General features: G+C 38.4%; 1 long non-coding RNA gene across 1 annotated transcript; it reads right to left on the bottom strand.

Moving 5' to 3' along the window:
* Positions 1-1371: 1371 nt before the first annotated feature.
* Positions 1372-21877, bottom strand: LOC113080601 (uncharacterized). The gene is made up of 3 exons (XR_003281911.1): positions 21404-21877; positions 21190-21228; positions 1372-1420 (listed from the first exon to the last, which is right to left on the bottom strand). It is a non-coding gene; the product is annotated as an uncharacterized LOC113080601 (long non-coding RNA).
* Positions 21878-22226: the final 349 nt, after the last annotated feature.

Raw genomic sequence — 22226 nt, forward strand, 5'->3', positions numbered from 1 at the left:
GCCCTGGTGGTCTATACACAGTAGCCAGAGCAAGAGATACATTAGATTTCTTTTGCATGTCTGACAGAGTAACATTTAGCAGAAGTATTTCAAAAGAGTTAAACCTGTATCCTGTTTTCTGGGTAACATTGAGAATATCACTATATATTGTTGCAACACCCCCGCCACGACCAGTCTGACGGGGCTCATGCTTATAACAGTAGTTTGGTGGAGTAGACTCATTTAGACCAAAATAATCATTTGGTTTCAGCCAGGTTTCAGTCAAGCAGAGTAAATCAAAACTATTATCTGTTATCATTTCATTTACAATAACTGCTTTTGGTGTGAGTGATCTAATATTTATGAGCCCAAACTTTAAAAATTGTTTTTGTTCATTTACTTTACATTTTTCTGGTTTAATTACGATAAGATTTTTTCTAGATCCTACATTATATTTATATTTTGACCTCACTATTCGGGGAACAGACACAGTCTTAATAGTTTTTACAGCGCAAGTACTTTTATCATTTAAGCGGGTGGAACAAAACTCATTATAATGGTTATTTGAGAATTGTCTTACTAGTCACATGGAGCGAAGTGTCCTGGAGATGTTGTCAGAGAGCAGCTCTGCTCCGACTCTGCTGGGGTGTAATCCATCAGCGCGAAACAGTCTAGGACGCTCCCAGAAAAGATTCCAGTTATTAACAAATAGCAGTTTATGTTCTTTACACCATGACAACAACCATTCATTTAAAGCAAAAAGTCTACTGAACCTTTCGTGTCCTCGTCGATACGTGGGCAGTGGTCCTGACACGACGATTGTCGCCACGGGCATCGTGCTGCGAACCGTCTCGATCAGGCTCCTGAAGTCCCTCTTCAGTGTCTCCGTCTGCCGCAGCATTGTGTCGTTAACCCCGGCGTGAAGCACGACCGCTCTGGGGCTCTCGTCGTCCTTCAGGATCGCGGGTATCTGCGCAGAAACATTGAGAACACGAGCACCAGGCAAACAATGAGTGTGCACTTTGCCTTCGGCTAACGTAGCACTTACGTGTCGGACGATGGAGTCTCCGATGATCACAGTGCCGCGTCCTGTCTCGCGGAGGGGAGCGAAGTGGTTCTGGATGGAGATCTCGAAGGCAGGAGGGGGAGAAGTCATCGCACGGGACCCAGCTCGTGTCCTCCGCTGTGGATGCACCCAGGGTCCGTGGTGTCCCGGCGTCGCAGTGAAGGACATCTGGGAAGATCGCGTCCTGGGTGCACCGGGCCTGCGCAGAGAAACACACGGAGTAGACATGGTGGGACTGTTAACAGCACGCTGTATACTTACCCCGGACTTGTGAGCGTCAGCCCGGGATGATTCCAGCACGGCTCTCCGCTCTCTCAGCTGGGCCTGCCTTACCTCCAGGTCGCGAATCTGCTTCCCCACGGCCTCGAGCTCGAGCTGCACAGAGTGGAGACATTCATCCGCCATTAAAGCAAGTAACAGTGAGTACAGCAGTGGCAATGTGTGAGAATAGAGTATTAGCAATGTAAGCACAGTTAGCAGCAACCACGCTTGCTGATGCTAACTGGCTAAAAGCTAATAGCGGACCCGGGAGATCAAAATAAAACTAGTGACAGCGAGGCGCTCTGATTGTTTTTGTTGTAGAATACAATAGAGGATATATTCACACGTTATATAAATGGAAACGATGATGTATAAAATTGATTTTTAAGTTAAAAATAGTCAATGAAAAGAATATAGTGACGGAGCTCAAACGCAGTACAGCCATCAACAACAAACAGGAAGTGACGAATATATGGGTCCAGCACTCTTAGGCCGGGGTCCCTGTCACTTCGAAAGGGGGTAGTGCTAAGCAGAGCTGGTTTTCCGGCAGCGTTGTTTTACTAGGCTGCTGAGTCAGCGCTGGCTTTGGGCAACTCAAGGCAGATGAAGATGAGCGCTTGGTTTGCAACACGCATAATGTATTGCATAGCCTGGGATTACTTTTGCAGCAGTGAAGTGCTCAGCCAACCCATTCACAGCGGGGCATTCCAACACCACCAAGCTGGCCATCAAATGCCCAATAGCCTGGGTAGTGGCCTTAGTAGTGTGCAAGAGAGGGTCCGTAGCACTGTGCAACTCCTTAAATGTGAGACGTTAGGTTGTCCTGCGAAAGCCAAAGTCATCCGGCATGGTTTGGATGGGAGGGTCGCATTAGACTTCCATCCAATGGCAGTAGGCAGGCACAGGTGTGGGGCCACAGATTCATCCACTGGAGGGATCTTCTCTGGCCCTTCTGCCCCGTGCCGTCAGCCGGGACATGGACACGGATCAGCTTGGTGTTCCAAGAAGACCTGGTGTCGACCGGCTGGGTAGACTTTAAGGAGACAGGAACCTGAGACAAGCCTGACTGATCATCGGTGTCTGAGGCCGCTTATGACATGAACAACATTAATAAGGAAAACAGTGTGTCAATAATACAAAATGATAGTTAAAGGCAGTTCATCATTGAATTCAGTGATGTCATCTCTGTTCAGTTTAAATAGTGTCTGTGCATTTATTTGCAATCAAGTCAATGATATCACTGTAGATGAAGTGACCCCAACTAAGCAAGCCAGAGGCGACAGCGGCAAGGAACTGCTATATAAATGCAGTCCATTTACCATTTACATTTTTCTTCAGTACACAAACTGAGATTTTTAACACAAACTGTTGCAGTCAGTCACTCTTATAAAGATGATGGTAATCACAACTTTGAGAGTTAAAAAACATACACAAACAAAACTGAATTAAACCCTGTGACTTGTGACAAACTGTCCTGAGCGCGTTCTCAACAGCTGTGTTCTTCTGAAGAAACCAAGTCACCTACATCTCGGATGCCCTGGGGGTAAGCAAATAAACATCAAAATTTCTTATCCTTTATAAGTAAGAACATGTAAGGTTCATAGCCCATTTATATTTATAAGTATTAAAATAGAACATTGAATTCAGATTTGTGTAAAGCACATTTCATAATTAATGTTATTCTGAAGTAGTATTATGTAGTCAACAGACCTGGAACTACTTTAGCCATGGAGCAGTATTGTAATGGTATTGTGGAAGACTGGGAATTCCATCTGGTAAATACATGAATATTCAGAGACAAGCAATATTAACTTCTCCATTGTTGTTCAGCTGTACAAGCAACAAGTGAAAAAAATGGCAGGGCCTTTTCACACACTTGCCATTTAAAAACAAAATAGTTTGGTGGACACGCAGGCTGAAAATACCATAAAACATGGATCTAAAACACAGATCTGTGCCTAAAGTGCAAGTCTTCTGAACCCATACATTAACTTTGAGAAACATATTTGGCATAAGTGGTCATTCATTAAAAAACACTCCAGTTTGCCGTAGCTGAGATCTCATTTGTGACATCAGTGATGTGGGACATTATACAGCACTTTTAGTATAGTAGCCCTGAGCATAGAGCAAAAGATGATCTCTCCACATAACTGGATCATTCCTGTTATACAGTGACTTTTACGTCCCAATGATTTTATCATATTTTCTCTAAAATTAGTCATATTTATAAGATATGGCTTAAATTGTATGTTTAGGTCATCTTTATCACTTAAACAGGGATAATAGAAATGATAAATACTATTTTGTATCTTACAAACCTTTTTATTACGGAAGTTCTAAGTGGCCATGCATTATAATTTTTTTTCTTCTTGTTTTCTCGTTATAACGACTTCATTTTCTCGTTATCTCGACATAACAAAGGTCGTTTTCTCATTATAACGACTTAATTTTCTCTAAGAAGTTACAAAACTTTGCCAGCAGGTGGCACTATAGACCTGAATATAACTGATGGGGTGTTGTACACTATCCACTTTACTGTACGCGGACCTTCCTCTTGATCGCTTTAATTTGTGCAGTCTTGTTTATTACTGACATTTAATTAATTCATACATGTTAAATGCTTGAATCAATATGAATATTTTGTGTATTAAGTTCTTGCTAGATGCATGGGTTTCACCAACGCGTTCTGTGTCATAAAATAACTGCTTATCAAAACCAAGGTTGACATCACTGTGTTCTGTTTGCACCTATATCTTTTATTTGTGCTTCTTTTAGGCACACGATAGGTAGTTAATAATCTGAGATGTTCTGTTTATCTACAGTAGGATAGGATTTAACGATGTAGGCTGATGTGCTTCTTTTCCTTATTACTAATCTTTATTGTTAACCATATTGATGAGAAATGTGATGTATATGTAAAATCCATAGGCTTTTTTTTCTACACACACACACACACACACACACGCACACACACACACACACACACACACACACACACACACACACATACACTACAAGTACACATGAACGCTCTTTTCAAACAGAAGCTTGTAACACACATGATATCTGCCACATCATATAATGACTACTACAAATTACAAATTATATATAATTTTATTTCAAATAAAGGGAAAATTAAAAGTGAGTTTAATCAAGCAGCTCTAAAAGATCTTAGAATAGTTCTGCATCATGACGTGTTCGCGGTGTTGCCATTTAAACGTTAATTACAAAAACAAAATGTTTGTTGTACTGTCTATGGAAAAATCAACAGTGATTGATCAGCCTTTATTTATATACAGTATTGTAGACGTTATTACCTAGGCGAAGGTAAATTTGCTGTAATAAAGGCTACAGGAAGAGCCCCTGCATGACTGTCCATCAGATGCCTGTCAAAGTTGAGTTCGTTACTATAGCAACAGTAAAACTGTCATGTCGTTATAACGAGAAAACAAACTTTCGTTATGACGAGATAATGAGAAAAATAAGTCGTTATAACGAGAAAACGACTTTCATTATGTCGAGATAACGAGAAAATTAAGTCGTTATCACGAGAAAACAAAAAGGAAAAAAAATGTAATGGATGGCCGCTTAGAACTTCCGTATTTTGATATACGCATTCAATTTTATGTCCTCAGTGCAAAGTTAACTTGATAAATCAACTTCCACAAGAAATATAAACCATAAAATAATAAAAAAAACTAAAAATTTGTTATAATTATGTTATAGACTAGGCTAAACTGTCTCTAATCATACATATAAATCATGTGAAAATATAGTTTTTTTTTTTTGTCCCTGGAGTCATTTTCCACCCTATTAGTACATACTTTCTCGCCTTCCAAAACCGACTGCAATTTCATTGAGACCATTTTATAGAAATTACATTATTATTATTTTTTTTCCTGGAATTCATCTGTACAAACTGAGGTAAACTCTCACTCCTAACTTTTGTTTTTGAAATATTATCCTGCTTGTCCCAGCCTTAAAGTTCCACCCTGTTAGGCTATATTATGGAGAATGTTTGTCCCATCAATAAAAATAAAAAAATAAAACTTTTTTTTGGGGTGGTGTTGGTGCAGTGGATAATAAGACACATGCCTTTGGTGTAAGAGACCCGGGTTCGAATCTACTGTGAGACACCAATGTGTCCCTGAGCAAGACACTTAACCCCTAGTTGCTCCAGAGGCGTGCGACCTCTGACATATATAGCAATTGTAAGTCGCTTTGGATAAAAAGTGTCAGCTAAAATGAATAAATGTAAATCTGACATAGTTATAAAAGTTCTGTTAATCTGTAGAAGGTTAGCTAAATAAATGATGATCACACAATGAGCTTTGGCTAACTTAGCTCAAAATTTTCCACCCTGTTAGATTCCACACCTTGTTAGGTCTGTAAAAAGGGTGGAATGTGCAACTAACAGACTGGAAATTCTTGTAGAATAAACAATATTTAGTGTATATAGCAAATTGCGTGTGTGTGTGTGTGTGTGTGTGTGTATGTATGTATGTATGTATATATATATATATATATATATATATACATACACACACATTTGTATTTGTATTACAAATACAATATACAAATATATATTACAATATTTAATACAATTAACGCAGTATCCATTTTCTTCCATCATAATTATCATCATAATAAAAAAACACAAAAAATGGCATCACTGTCCATTACTATTCCTTCTTGTGATGGTTTTTATGTTGGTTTGTTAATCTAGTTAACCCAGTGATTAACTTTTTATCATTTTAATATTTTATATACTTTTTATATTTTAATAAAATTTTAATTAAAAATAAGTTATGTCTGACCTTTCTAATTCGTAATTATTTCTCTAGCCATCTGAACAGATAATTGTTGATTGTGAGAAGGAACACATAGCTTTTTTTTGTTTCCCTCCCTCAAAGGAAATCGGTTTTATTATTTATTTAATTTTTCTTTTATTTTTTAGGTTCCATTTTTAAACAATATTATATAGGTGCAGTTCCACACATTACAGATGGGAAACCATGCAGGACAATGACGGAAAGCTTGTGCACCGCTAACGAACCTGTTAACAATGGTGTTCCACCCTGTTATGCTCCTTTCCACCCTGTTAGACAAGTCATTTTAAATAATAATTTCACAGCAACGTTAAATTTATTTATTTTGGGAGGTGAGGAGCACTAATAGCATATATATGTTTTTGAGCAATGTTTTTTTTATTATTATTTACAACCATATTGGCAAAAATTGGCACAAAAAGTAACTTTTCTTAATAATTAAGACATATTCTATTCATGAATAATTGTTTTGTTATTGTTTAAAAAAAAAAAAAAAAAAAAATATGGCATAAGAGACATATACTATCCAAGAAAAGCTTACTTTTGTTTCAAATTTATAGGTCTCTAACAGGGTGGAATATTTTCATGGCCAGTGTCTGAACAATCTATCCATAATTATTATTTCTTGAGTCTCCGAGCTTTACCAATATCCGTTCCTAATAGTTAAACATGTCAGTATTTTGTTAGAATGCAAAAAACATAAAAATCATGTAACTTTTTTTTTTACAACACTTATGAAGCCAAAATGTTACCGCATACCAGGAATGACCCATCTATTAAGGATTAAACAAATCTACATCTATTATAGATGTTCCTAAAGCTTATTACTGGTGTTACGTGATGCTTTGGGAGTATTTGGCTTATTCTCTCATTCCGAGGTCATCTTTTTATTGAATTAGTTTGTGTGTGCTCTTTTTCAGTGAGTGATCTGAGGATGGTGCTGATAGGAAAGAATGGATCAGAAAACAGACGAGTGGCAAACACTATACTGGGAAGAGCAGTGTTTGACAGTGAAGCTACATATTATTTACAGCAATCCAGTGACAGAATCAGCGGAGAGCTGGAGGGGAGAAAGATCACAGTCTTCAATCCTCACCTGTTCCAGAAGAATCTCTTACATAATCAGATAACAGAGAGAGTGAGAGAGTGTGTATCTCTGTCTGCTCCAGGACCTCATGTGTTTGTACTCGTACTGCAGTATAATGACTTCACTGAGAACGACAGACACAGAGTGAAATATGTGCTGAACCTCTTTAGCTACCAGGCCATGAAACACACTATAGTGCTCACTACTGATGAAGAGACACATGGATTCATATTCACTTCTAAGAATAACTCTGTTCATGATATAATAAAGGAGTGTGGAGGAGGACATCTACAGTTTGATACAGGGAACCCAGGCTGGCAATCTGAGATGTTTAGAAGGACAGAAGAGATACTCAAGAATGAACATGAAGAATTTCTCATCTGTGACATGTGTGAGGATGGAGGATCATCAGTGGATGGAGATCAGAGCAGATCTGGAGCTTCAATCAGAGGAGATGAGAAAGAGATGAAGTATTCTGATCTCAACGAGAGCACACAAACAGAACGTGATGGAGCAGGTTTGTCAAAATAGTTTATGGCTCATTTGTATGGGCATGTATGTTTTTTTTTTTTTTTTTTTTTTTTTGGGAGAAATTATGGTAAATTGGTCATTGCAATGAACTGGGTAAATTATAATAGGGTGACAGCCAAAATGTTTACTTTCATGTCCATTATAAATAAGATACTATAATACATAATATGACCCAAAACAATCTAATCTAAATAGATTACAAAAAAAATTCCATTTTAAAGAACTCACTTCATCAAGTTAGCACGAAGAAAATATATTTACAAAACTATACAATTACAGCCAGAAGTACAAATGATGTATACAGAAATGACTATAAAACATCACATTTTGCAAAATTACCCTTGCATTTACTTAAATTTTGAATTATTACATTTTAAGTATAAACTTTAAACACTCAGGTAACAGTTACCTACGTAACATGAACTAACAATGGCAAATACTTCTACAGCATATATTAAAGGGGTGCTATTATGCTCTTTAACAGTGTCTTGGATTTGTTTTGGCGGTGTACTAGAACATGCTCGTATGCTTGCCCGCATTACGAAAAGTGAAATGTGATGTGATTGGTCTGCGGTTCCAGTGCATTGTGATTGGAGAACAGCTAACACAGTCTTTCATTCTTTCAATCTTTCCTCTGTCTGCTCCATGTTCAGTTAATGTTAATGTCAATGTTCAGTCATTGTTTTTTTTAAGAATTCATTTCTGCTCATCAAGCCTGCATTTATTTGATCCAAAGTACAGCAAAAGCAGTAATGTTGTATAGTAATCCTGTTCCTGTGGCTCAGTGGAAGTGCATGTAAGCAGAGCAAAAGGTTGTGGGTTCAATTCACGAGTTCACGCTTACATATAATTAGCTGAGGTATGGTATGCGTATTTGGCGTGCTGTCCGGGGAAGGGCTCCTAGCTCGGGAATGGCCCGAACCTTCCCCGTCTAATTATAAAGTGAACTGAAAGTGAGGAGATGGGGTGGAGGAGGGATGCTGATAAACCGTCAATGGATAGAGGTAAGTCAGCGATATTTATACTGTGGGATTGATTACTTGATTATGGTCCACCTGTGTCGATTAGGCTAAGTATCTGATGCGCTCCTCCCGAATCTTGTTAATAAAACATCATTTACTGGGGTGAATTATGTCAATTATCAGCAACACTCTATATTTGATCATAATATGCATAACTATATACTATTTATTAAAAACAGGCTTACATAAAAGAACAGGCTAAAGAATAATGAGTCCAATGTTGCATAACAATGAGAGAAAAGCTACTCTTCTTCTTTTAAATGGCTTACTCCATATAATAGTGGATGTAGAGGGTGACAAAGCAGCAGACCCAAAATAGCAACTCTGGTAAATACACCAGGGGACTACATATAAGATCTGTGAAAGCATCTGACATCAAAATACATCGAAATTTCTCAAAAACAGTAGAAAGATGGCTTTCAGACTCACTGAATGGTATTCAGATTCAGCAGTGGCATAGGAATAATTATTTCATAATGTCATAGAAAGCAGTGATAATTGAGCAGTCAGTAACTGCTAATTGACCTGTTTAAGGACCAGAAGGATGGGAAAATGCTATCAGGCTGTAATGATATTCAACCATTTCAGTCCAAACATCTTCATTCAGGAACTAACTATGGCTATCAATATGTCAATCAAAGCTATTTCAAGATGAATCCCTCATTTATATGCCGATGTAGTTCCTGAAACTATGCAGCAGGTATTTGGCCGTTGATCATAGCAGCATGGAAAACAAGTTTTATACAATTATGAATGGATAATATATAGCATAGAAACAACGAACACCCCCTTTATAATTACTAAAACTGTCATTCATCTTCATCGAGATATCGAGCACCCCTGAACCAGGCCTATTGATCATTTACACAAGGAATACAAAAGCCCCGACATGGAGTTGATAAATATAGAGAAAAGATATATGGAGAGAGAAAGTTACCCCTCAAAAAAGTCAGTACAAAGCTCCCTCTCCCCGACTGCGAGTGGAGGTTTATTATTCTCCTTTTTTAGCTAAAGTTAGGTTCACCGAAGTGGCGCGAATCAAGTTGCCACGTCAATGATCACCTGCGCTGAGCGGCGTTCAGACGGGAGCAGGGCGTTTAAAATTTAAAGAGACATGACAACTAGCCCATAAACAAACTTAATATCAATGATTGTAGATAATTAATTCACGAAATGTACCATATGCATTGCATGAATTTTATCGCATTGGTCATTAGCATTTTTACTCAAATAAAAATATCTGAGTATCTGGATCCCCCCCAGCCCCCCTTCAATTTGAGCCCTGGTGTCAGTCCCATAGACTCCCCATGTTAAAATGTCCAACTTACAGGAGAAAAAAAAAAAAACATGTTTACAGCCTGGTTCAAAAAATGGTTGTGGGTGTGGTTTCATCAGCCAGCTCCCGCCTTTTTGTCGAGGATGATAAATGGATAAAAAGTGATAGTTAAGACTTGTATTGTTAGAGAATATTTCTATTTAAATAAATACTGTTCTTTTTAAACATTTTATTCAACAAAGAATCAAAGAAAAAAAGTATCACAGATTCCATAAAACAAAAACAAAACATTGAGCAGCACAACAGTTTAATAACGGATAATAGATTAGCATATTAGAATGATTTCTGAAGATCATGTGACACTGAAGACTGACTAATGGCTGATAAAAATTCAGCTGTGCATCACACAAATAATGTTATTATAAAGTATATTAAAGGGGGGGGGGTGAAATGCTCGTTTTCACTCAATATCCTGTTAATCTTGAGTACCTATAGAGTAGTACTGCATCCTTCAAAACTCCAAAAAGTCTTTATTTTTATTATATTTATAAGAGAAAGATGGTCTGTACCGATTTTTCCCGGAAAAACACGAGCGCCTAGAGGCGTGACGTGTGGGCGGAGCTAAAGAATCACGAGCGCGAGTAGGCTTTTGCGTTGAGAGCATGTGGAAGCTGTGACACAGATCCAGAGGCTGAAATTTAACAAGAGCAGCATCAGCAAAGGCTTCTCTATGTGGTATGTACTGAAACTGTATATATTTGCTTAGCGGTTTTGGAAAATGACTAAGTTCCACTTTATGTCGTCTTTTTTTTTTTTTAAGCTGTACATGTGGAAAGTGCAGTTTGATGACAACATTGCATGTTGTTTACTTGATGTGCTTACGCGCTGATAGCTAAGTTAACAACACAGAGATATTTGAAGCAGTTTTACTCACCGCATGTGGTTCCAACACACGATCGTGACCCTTTTCCGTTGGGACTGCATTATCCTTAAGAAATAAACGATGTGCAATCCGAAATGCAGGGAACAAACAAAAACACTTGCACAACTCCATTGATGCTCTGTAAAAATAAACTCCATCCACTGGTCCCTTAATGCTGTTTTTTTTTTGGTAATCTGTGCAGGGTTGTCTTGCCCTGGCAACCAAAAACACACTTCTTTTGTGACATTTGGTGACGCTCTCGCTCTGATCAGTGAAGTCTGTTGTGCTCTCAGTGCTCTGCTATACGGGAGCGCGCTCTTCCGGCAGAAGTGCCTCAGGACCCATATAAGGAAATTCCGCTCCATCTAACGTCACACAGAGCCATACTCGAAAAAAACTTTCCGAAACTTGACAAACCGGAAGAGGTTTTTTTGGAACAAAAATACTCCTTCAAACGTACAACTTAATTTTTGAAACTTTGTCCATGTTTAGCATGGGAATCCAACTCTTTAACAGTGTAAAAAACTCAGTATGCATGAAATAGCATTTCACCCCCCCTTTAAAATAGGAAACCAATATTTAATATTTCACAATACAGTTTTTTTCTGTATTTTTGATCAAAGCATAAGAGACTCCAGTAGAAAACATAACAAATCTAACTAATAACCACACTTTTAAATGACAGCGTATATATAAAAAGCTATATTAAGGTGCCACTTGGTGCACACACACCACTCACACTCAAATCATAGAACAGAAACCTGCACACTAGCCCACTACTTTTATTAATAAAATAGCATACTAGATTGCTTATAGGCCTATTACCCAGCAACAAGGAGGTAAGAGAGAAACATTTCTAACATAAGTAAAAAAGTTGATTAATACTAAATAATTTGCAACTTCCATATCTTACCTCGCGCTCTAGTTTCAACGTTAAAAAAGCTTGCTGTTGAACAGTAGGTCCGTTCAGTTAAGATTTTTCCTCAGTTACTGCAGAAAATAATTTTTTTTTTTTTTTTTTAGATTAGTTTAGATTTTTAACTTTATTGTCATTGCACATGTAAGGTACTGGGTAATGAAATGCAGTTAGCATCTAACCAGAAGAGTACAGGATATAAAGTTTCTACAATATGTTACAAATGTACAATAAATATACAGATAAGGCAGTACAGAACATTTGGAGCTGCAAGCAGGACTCGCTGCAACTGATGCACGATTAGCCATGTCAAGAAAATATGAAAGTTCAGAGGTTTCAAGTAGAACCAAAGGCAGTAGGGTGGAAATATTGATGTCTGCGCCAAAAAAGCATGATGTCAGCCACAGTAAGAGAAGTGTAGCTAGCAGTGGAACTTGGCATAGCCACACTGGTGGAAGAGGTACGATACGAGCTTCTGTCACTTCAGATAATCACACAGATAATCTGGTTAATGTCATGCAAAGGCAAAACGACATCACTGAAAGCCTAATAAAGCAGCAAATGCTATCTACATTGCCATCACCGAACATTCCCGTTTTCAAGGGAGATCCATTAGAATATTGTCTCTTCATGAGAGCCTTTGAGCACCACATAGAAAGCAAGACTGAAAACAGCAAAGATCGGCTTTACTATCTAGAACAGCACACAAATGGGCAGCCTAATAACTTAGTGCGTAGCTGTTTTCATTTGGATCCAGATCAGGGCTACCCTGAAGCCAAGAGACTGCTAAAGGAATGCTTTTGTGATAAATATAAGATATCCATGGCATACCTTGACAAGGCTGTAAACTGGCCTGCCATTAAAGCAGATGACACCAAGGCACTTGAAGCATACGCACTCTTTATGACAAACTGCAATAATGCAATGTCAGATCTGGAGTACTTAGAAGAGATGGAAAATGCTGCTAACATCCGTACGATCATCTCAAAGCTCCCATACAGGCTGAGAGAGAGATTCAGGAGTGTCGCCATAGACATTCAGAAAAAGCAAGATCGGCGGACAAAGTTCAAAGACGTAGTGTCATTTGTCAACACACAGGCTGAAATAGCAGCACACCCTGTGTTTGGTGAAATCTCAGGACAAACAAAGTGCCAGACTGAAAGGTTAAGTGGAAAGAAAAACATCACAACACTAGCCACTGAAGTAAAAGAACAGAAAGCTGAGAAAGAAGCTGCTGGTGCCCAAAACAAGAAAACTAAGGAGAAGGGAACAAACATGGACAAAGCCTTCATGAAACCTTGTATCTTCTGTCAGGGAGATCATACCATGGAACAGTGCAAGAAACTCCAAAGAAAGCTTCACAAAGAAAAGCTTGAATTCCTTAAGAGCAGAGGACTTTGTTTCAGTTGTCTTATAAGAGGACACATGAGTAATGCCTGTGAAGAAAAGAAGAGCTGTGAGATATGTTCAGCGACACACCCTGACGCTCTTACACATAAAGCAGAAATTTAAAGGCTTAACCAAAGGAAGAGGCATCACAGGAGGAGCCAAAAGAGGAGTCTCCAAAGGAAGAGCGAACCGTTGTCAGTGGATTTGTGGATGCAGGGGAAGCATGCTCTTAGACTGGGGTCGGGGGTACCGGAAGTGTCCTCGCCATCGTTCCTGTGAGGGTAAAGGCAAAGAAAGGCAACAAGGTGCTGACTTGTTATGCATTCATGGATCCAGGGAGTAACGCCTCCTTCTGCACTAACAAGCTGGCGAACGACCTTCACCTGCAAGGAAAAAATGTAAACATCCTACTCACAACTATGGGAGACCAAAGGACAGTCTCATGCAAAGCTGTATCAGACCTAGAAGTGATCCGCAGTGTCAAGGATGGGCCGTATGCATTACGCACAGCTTTGGGATGGACAGTAAATGGACCGCTGCGTGAGAACATCAGAAGCTGGACAAAGAATGGATACCCGCAGATCCAGATGAATCGGATCTCAGTGGCTCGACTCGAAGACTTATGGACTCAGCAACTCAAGTATGATTTTCCTGAGAATGCTCAAGTAGAGCAGTTAGAAATGTCTAAGGAAGACCAACTGTTTATGGACAGAGTTTCCAAATCGGCAAAGCTGGTCAACGGCCACTACTCTATTGGTCTTCCGTTGAAGAACAAGGATGTGAAAATGCCCAACAACAGAGCAATGACAGAGCAACAAGTGCTCAACATGAAAAAGAAGCTACAGAGAAATCAAACGTTCAAAGAGGACTATGTCAGCTTCATGAATGATGTGATAAAGAAGGGCTACGCTGTAAAGTTTCCAGATGAAGAACTAAAACAGTGATGTAAAGGTGTGGTTTATTCTGCATTACGGTGTCTACCACCCTAAGAAGCATAAAATGCAAGTGGTATTCGACTGTGGTGCTTCATATCAAGGAACCACACTCAATGAATAATTACTGCAAGGGCCTGAGATGACAAGCAGTCTGGTTGGAGTCTTGACTAGATTCCGTCAAGAGCGAGTCGCAATCATGGCGGATGTGGAATTGATGTTCCACCAGGTCAAAGTCCCAGCAGAAGATGCTGACCTTCTCAGGTTTTTGTGGTGGCCGGACGGCGACAAAGAACTACAGTTGCCACTGTCAGATTCCAGGTTTTGGACGGACAGAATTGCCATACTCAAGTACTTAGCAAATGAGAACATCAGATTTAAGACATTTGTGGCGAACAGGATTGCCATAATCTTGCAAGCATCAAAAGTGCAGCAATGGAGCTACGTCAAAACTCAGTTGAATCCTGCTGATTGCGCCTCCAGGGGACAAAAGGTGAGTGTCTTCATGAAGAACGAAGTTTGGATTGCAGGGCATGTCTTCCTCAGTAAACCTGAAAGGGAATGGCCAGACAAGCACGATTACCTAGAAGAGCTCACGGCTGAAGATCCTGAGGTCAAGAAAGGCATACTTGGCAATGCTTCAACAGCAGAAGAAAGCACTGATGCAATGCAGCAACTAATTGGATACTATTCTTCATGTATAGACCTCAAGAAGGCTGTGGCATGGCTCACATGACTCAAGGGAACCCTGATAAACCTGTCAAGGAAAAGAAAGGAGATGAATGGATTGTACAGTGATCAACAACGGGTGGACGGGGAGATGTTGAGCTACAAAAAGAGTCTCAAACAGACTTACCTGACTGTGGACAATCTGCGACAAGATGAGACGGATATCATCAGCCATTTTCAGCAAAGTAGTTTCCAAGAAGAGATATCTGCTCTTCATAGGAAGGACTCCATCAAGAAGAGAAGTCAAATCTTCAGACTTGAAGACTATCCTCAACTTGAAGAGGGAATCCTTCATGTTGGAGGGAGGCTAAGTCGGGGATCCATGCCAGCCGAAGCCAAGCACCCGATAATCCTGCCTAAGAACCATCGTGTGGCTGATCTGATTCTCCAGGATATACATGAGCGGCTGGGACACAGTGGACATAATCATGTCTTGTCTCATGTACGTCAAAAGTACTGGATTATCGATGCTCTCTCGTCAATCAGAAGAATGCTGTCACAGTGTACTATCTATCGAAGACAACATGGTGCATAAGGCACACAAATGATGGGGGACTTACCAAGAAACAGAGTTGTACCAGATGAACCACCCTTCACCAGAACTGGAGTGGATCTATTTGGGCCATTCAACATTTAACGTGGAAGATCATCTGTAAAAAGATATGGGGTGATATTTACCTGCCTTGCATGTCGTGCGGTCCACATAGAAATGGCAACATAATTGGAAACAGACTCCTTTATTCAAGCTCTGCGTCGCTTCATTGCAAGAAGAGGTCAGGTAAAGGAGATGAGATCTGATAATGTGACCAACTTTGTTGGAGCTGATCATGAGCTCAGAAAGGCAATAAAGGAGTGGAATACTTCACAAATCGAGAACAGCTTGCTCCAACGTGACATCAGATGGTTATTCAATCCACCATCCGGATCCCACCATGGAGGGGTGTGGGAGAGAATTATCCGCTCCATCAGTAAAATCATGGGTGCTACACTGAGAGAACAAAATTTGGGTGAGGAAGGTCTTCAGACGTTCTTCTGTGAATGTGAAGCCATTCTGAACAGTAGGCCTATTACCATGCCTTCCAATGATATTAATGATCTGGAAGCTCTTACCCCACAGCACTCAAGACTAACCCCAACTTGCCACCAGGACTAAAAGAAGGAGGCAAGTCCAGTATATGAGTGATCTATTCTGGAAGCGCTGGACCAAGGAATATCTGCCTCAACTCCAGAAGAGACAGAAATGGAACCATCCATCACGGAACTTCATCCCGGGAGATGTAGTCTTAATTGTCGATGAATCAGCCCCAAGGGGATCATGGCTGATGGGAAGAATCGTTAAGACTATGGAGGACGAGCATGGAGTGGTCCGCAAGGTTTGAGTCAAAACAAAGACGAATGAACTTGAGAAGCCGATAACTAAACTCTGCTTACTTCAGGAAGCAGTATGAGAAGGACTGTAACTGAGTTTTACTCAAAAGAAAGACATTTAAAGTTATAATTGCTTTTAGGATAGAAGGCAATTAGGGTTTGGGTATGTAGAGGCCAAAGTACAATTCATAGTGACGTGAATAAGAATTAATGTTAAAAAGGTAAATTATTTCATAAAGAAGTTCATGTAATAGTTAAAATGTTAAATACTACTTAAAAGGTTAAAAGCATCTTAGAATTCATGTGTTTATAGGATTTGGTACATTTTGGTAAAATAGTGTATTGCCTCTTTAAGAAAAGGCCATCTATATTACGTTGATTTTCATTATGTTATTCAGATCTTGAGAGCTGTGGAAGCGAATGGTTTTCTTACCTGCTAACTGCTTACTTCTAGCTACTTTTGTTAGTAATCTTTTATTTCATTAGCAACTATAGAATAAGTGTATTAGTCAGCTCACATTTTCTTTTTTTGTAAATTTGAAACCAAGGAATAAAACTTGACTCTGAGATTTTCATCTTTTATTTCAACAACGTTTCTGAAGTGGATTTATTGAACTGTGTTGCTGGGCTGACAATGGACACTACACATGGGACTAGCTGCTTGGAATAATATTAGACAGTTATTAGTGTAAGCCATTGCATATCTCAAGATTTCAAACCTCTAAAGTTCCTCTAATGTAACCTCTCATATTCTCTAATGTCATTTAAGTAATATGGAACAAAAACAACTTTTATTTATTGCAACTGCATAAAAAATTAGAAAGTGGTAACTCAAAATTTAATCAAAACTTATCATCCTTATTCTCATACTATTGCTGCTCATTTCTTAATCTAGGATTGCGATCAAATAGCACATCTAGGTTCCTAACTGATGACAAAGAATTGACAGAGCAACCATCAAGTCTTAGACAGTGTTCTAGGTTATTACATGCAGAGTTTTTAGGTCCTATAATTAACACCTCTGTTTTTTCAGAATTTAGCAGTAAGAAATTACTCGTCATCCAGTTTTTTATATCGACTATGCATTCCATTAGTTTTTCAAATTGGTTTGTTTCACCGGGCCGCGAAGAAATATAGAGCTGAGTATCATCAGCATAACAGTGAAAGATGTATCATATCATATATCCACAGGTGGGTAGGAACGAGTTACATTTACTTCGTTAAATTTACTTGAGTAATTTTTGGGGTAACTAATGCTTTTCGGAGTATATTTAAAGATGGGTACTTTATACTCTTACTTGAGTATATTTTTGGGGAAAAATCTGTACTTTTACTTCGTTACTGTGGGCAACGCTCCTCTCGTTACTTTATCTTAATGCAATAAATGTTATAAATGCTTCAGTTTATTCCAAACGCGCAGTCTACTTTTCACTGGGCAATGAGGTATGCCCATTCGCAAATGATTCATTCTTTTGAGTCAATTCTGTTCAAAGGCTTGATCAAACCAATTGGCGAATGAGTGAATTGGTTCATGAATCAGTTTGAATGAGTTGTTCAGTTCCCTGCCGCACGCGCTGAGCGTCTGAAGCGGCTCACTCAGAGTTGTAACGTTTAAGATCATCAGCAGCGTTGAAAACGGGGCTATGGAACTGCACTGAATTGAAAGCAAATCTGCAAAGGCTATTATTTGCTTGCGATGGAGATCCTTATTAGATGAACGCGTGTGCTGTCTACTGTTTAACAGGTAATAACTTGGGCTACATTCGATTAGAGTACACAATACCACTGTGACATTAGTTTGTTGTACGTGTGTGGCTTATAACAGAAGGGAGTCAAGTTGAATGCAGCTTCCAAAAGACAAAAAAATAGCCTATTAAGATTTTATTAATTTTAATACAATCACACAGGTGCGAGTAGCTACATTCAGCAAGTCATATAATCAGCTGCTAAATTCAGATCAGTGATCGCTTGCTGGCGCTGAGCCAGAGACAGACGCGTTTTTACAGCGCTGCGAATTATAACCATTCTGTTGAGCTTTTGAACGCAATGGCCAATCAGAGGAGTTCAGATGAGTCATCGCTAAAATCCCGATGCTTCCTTCACTCGCTCACTGACTGAATACCTCTTTCTCCCTTATGAAAATTAACCATGGTTTAATTATAGTAAAACTGTAGTAACCATGGTTTTTTGGCGTGTTGACTACCATTTGTATAACCACAGATTTACTACAAATACCATGGTCAAACTATGGTTAATATAGCAATACCATGGTTCATTTGTGGTTACTATGATTTAACTATAGTAACTATGGTTTTTTGGTTTTATTTGTAGTAAAACCATAGTTAATTTTCGTAAGGGCTGGCGAATTCTCTCTTCAGAAACAACAAAGTGCAGATGTGTGTAAGAATCTATTATTAAGATATTGATTCTACAGTGTTAACAGTTTCAGTGATTTTAATGGGAGTTTCTGAGAGTGATTGAAATCTATACTGTCAGTGAAAATGATCTTTAATAATGTAAATGTTATTTGCTCTCTTTCTGAACAATGGAAGATTAGTAGCAATATTTATATCACATTAACTTTCAATGTTAAATTCACATTTAATATAAAGACAGTCGTATTAAAAATATGTTATGGCATGACACCTATATCTGATACTTAAGTAAACAGACAGGGTTTTATAATAAATTACATAAATTGGAGTAAAGGCTGATGAAATATACACATTCATACACAGACACATACATTTTATCTACATATCTAAATAAAAATAGGCTCAGTATATATGACCCAAGTAACTAACTACTTGAGTAGATTTTTTATTCGATACTCTTTTACTCTTACTCGAGTAACTATAGTACTTTTACTTTTACTTGAGTAAATATTTCTAGAAGTACTTTTACCTTTACTTGAGTACAGTTTTTGGGTACTCTACCCACCTCTGCATATATCATATTTTCAAATTTAGGAAGGTGCAATCCTTTTCATTGTCCAGTTTCCTGGATGACAGCCATTTTAACCAATCATGATCAAAGCAATAAAGTAAAACAACCAATAGGAATTCTTTCAGTGTTAGTTTTATTGTTGGTAATGATGATAATATTTAAGATATACCTTTAGATTTTAGAATAGGTATCATGATTAAAATATTTTAAAATGCTATTTAAATAATAATAATAATAATAATAATAATAATCTCAAATAATTTAATATAAATAATTTAAAAGGCTATAACCGCAGTTCATTCTGTTCACCTGTGTTCATTCTATTCAGTCATTAGTCCCTCTCTTGCTTTGGTGTACGTAGTCCCCGTTTCAGTTCAGTCCCTGCTGGTTATTAATGTTGCTTGAGTTAATGTAGGTTTGTTTTGGATACACTGTTGAAATACCTGTTCTTCTGTGGATTACAAACAGTACTCAACACATTGTAAAGAGAAATTGAAAAATGTCCTCGATAAATGTTCAAACAAGTTCCAGAAATGTGTCCTACTTAGTGAAATCATCCCGACCCAAGTTTTGCACAAGCAACTATTCAAATGTCACAGACAAATATTTAAAGACACATTCCAAGAGTTTAAAAACAGTTCTTCACAAGTTTGACCTAAACGCTTCTCATTAAGACTCTGCCTACACAGTAAGTCTGTAAGTGTCACAAGCACACGATGAAGATGAATAAGTCATAAATCCAAACAAAATGTAGTACAGCAACATTCAAAAACATGTAGACATACAACCAGACAAACTCGAAGTGAACATACAGGAACTTAAATACTCAGACCAAACAAGGATAATTAACTAGGCACAGAATAATACAATCAACACAACAAAGGAAACGGTGCCAAAGGAAAACAAAGAAATGTGACAGTAATGACCGATACACACTGCATGATTTTAGAAATTTTCACGTTGACTTCATATCTCATTTTATTGGTTGGTCAGGAAATGTGGATCGTATCAGCAAACACACTGTGCAATAATCATGCTGTATCAGCCCAATCTCATGGCAATTTGTACATATCTTACGAGGTCGCTAATTTGTACGAATTCGTACAACCACACTCGTACAAATTCATAAAATTTTTGCCAAATTGTACATATTTTATGAATTGCACAACTCCGCTCCTAAACCGACCCGACATTGGGGTTTAGACAAATCCTATAAAATCGTACGAGTGAGGTTGTACAAATTCGTACGAATTAGCCACCTCGTAAAATATGTCCGAATTGTTTGTGAGATTACATTAGCTGTATCACTGGCTATTTTTGGTCGCAAGACTATGACAACAGCCATCTTTTGAACCTTTTTTAGTATACGACACAGAACCACCGATTAGGAGCCACGATAACAGAAATTACGATTGTTTCACAATGCCAATATTTCACCTGGGACAGCCAAAAATCGTGCAGTGTGTCTCGGGCTTGAGAGCTATCATTAAAGTGCACTTCTGTTTTAATGCTGCACAGTACACATATAAAAACCTGCCATTAAAAGCATGTTTAAAAAATGATGATAATAGCTTCTCACACAATATAAGTGGGCCTTTATTCATGTAAAAATCATAGCTGATTTTATAATTTAGTAAAGTAATTATATCTCCTGCAAGGGAATTAAAATATTTGGGTTTCTTTGGCATCAGACAGTGTTTTGTCTCTCTCACACACAACTTGATATTTAATTAAGGACAAGTGACTTTCAATTGAACAGTTTTAGGAGTTGTTCACATTCTCATTTTTATAAAACAATTAAAGCTTAATATATTATGACTATTTGTAATTTTTGACTTTTTTTAGAGTTTAATTTAAAGTTTAGAATTTTAGAGATTCATTGATAATGTCTCATATAAAATCAAACACATAACTGTTTGTGCTTCAATTAACTTACTGTCAGGACGATCAAATAATGGACTACATCTACCTGCTTCTATAGGGAGAAACACACACAGAGAGAGAGAGAGAGAGAGAGAGAGAGAGAGAGAGAGAGAGAGAACAGATTGTTTAGCTATTATACATTATTTATAAAAACATCTGTTAGAACTGAGTAAATAACAGTGTGTTAGTGATAGATCGACGCTAATTTAATTGATGTTGATTCTTACCTGTCGCCATTTTAACAATATCCCCTTTAAATCTAAATCGAAAGAAAAACGCCGCAAGACTTGTCCTGTTCTCCTGTAGAGCTCGAGGGGAAATGAACTCAAATTCACAGAGGAGCTGTGTGACGAGTCAGATTCTAGTTTCGGTTTCGATTCCCACCAACATGAAAATGTGACACGCTGTTGCTTTCCTTCGCGGTTTCGCCCCTGCTTTAAAGTCTAAACGTAACGTCTATGCTTTATTTTAAGAGTTATTAAAAGTTCTTTAAACCGAGAAAGAGAAGCTTGGCCTAAACCATCAAATAAACATCAAAATATGTCAACGCCCGCTGCAGTCACGCCATCTGCGTTAGAGTAGCGCGGTCACGCTATGCGCGCTTCAAGTTCATTGCGCGTCTACTCGCGGTGTTGTGCCTGAACGCGTTCATTGCAAGATAGTTCATAAACTCGTTCATATTTTGGGCGAACGTGAACTGAATGTGCTGTATTACTGCCTGATGAACGTTACTGTCAACTCGTTCATTCTGGTGTCTGTGAACGGCACGCTCTCTCAGGTTAACTTCGTTCAATAGGGTCGCACCGCCGTCCGCCGCATGCGTGACGCGTCATCAAAAAAAAAAGGCTTCCAGGCGACAGCAGCATGTAGCAAGAAGGCGTATGATCATTTAAAATAATTGTATGATGTTTATGACAAGGTCGGTGAGAATGGGAGACAAAGCATTAAAGCAACAAGGGGGGAGTGCTGTCTCCTTAATGCTTATGTAAACCCTGGTTGGATAAGGATTCAAAATTGGATATGAAGGTGAAATCTGAAGCATAGCTTAAT

This window comes from Carassius auratus, unplaced genomic scaffold, assembly GCF_003368295.1.
Source record: "Carassius auratus strain Wakin unplaced genomic scaffold, ASM336829v1 scaf_tig00031751, whole genome shotgun sequence".
Taxonomy (NCBI): domain Eukaryota; kingdom Metazoa; phylum Chordata; class Actinopteri; order Cypriniformes; family Cyprinidae; genus Carassius; species Carassius auratus.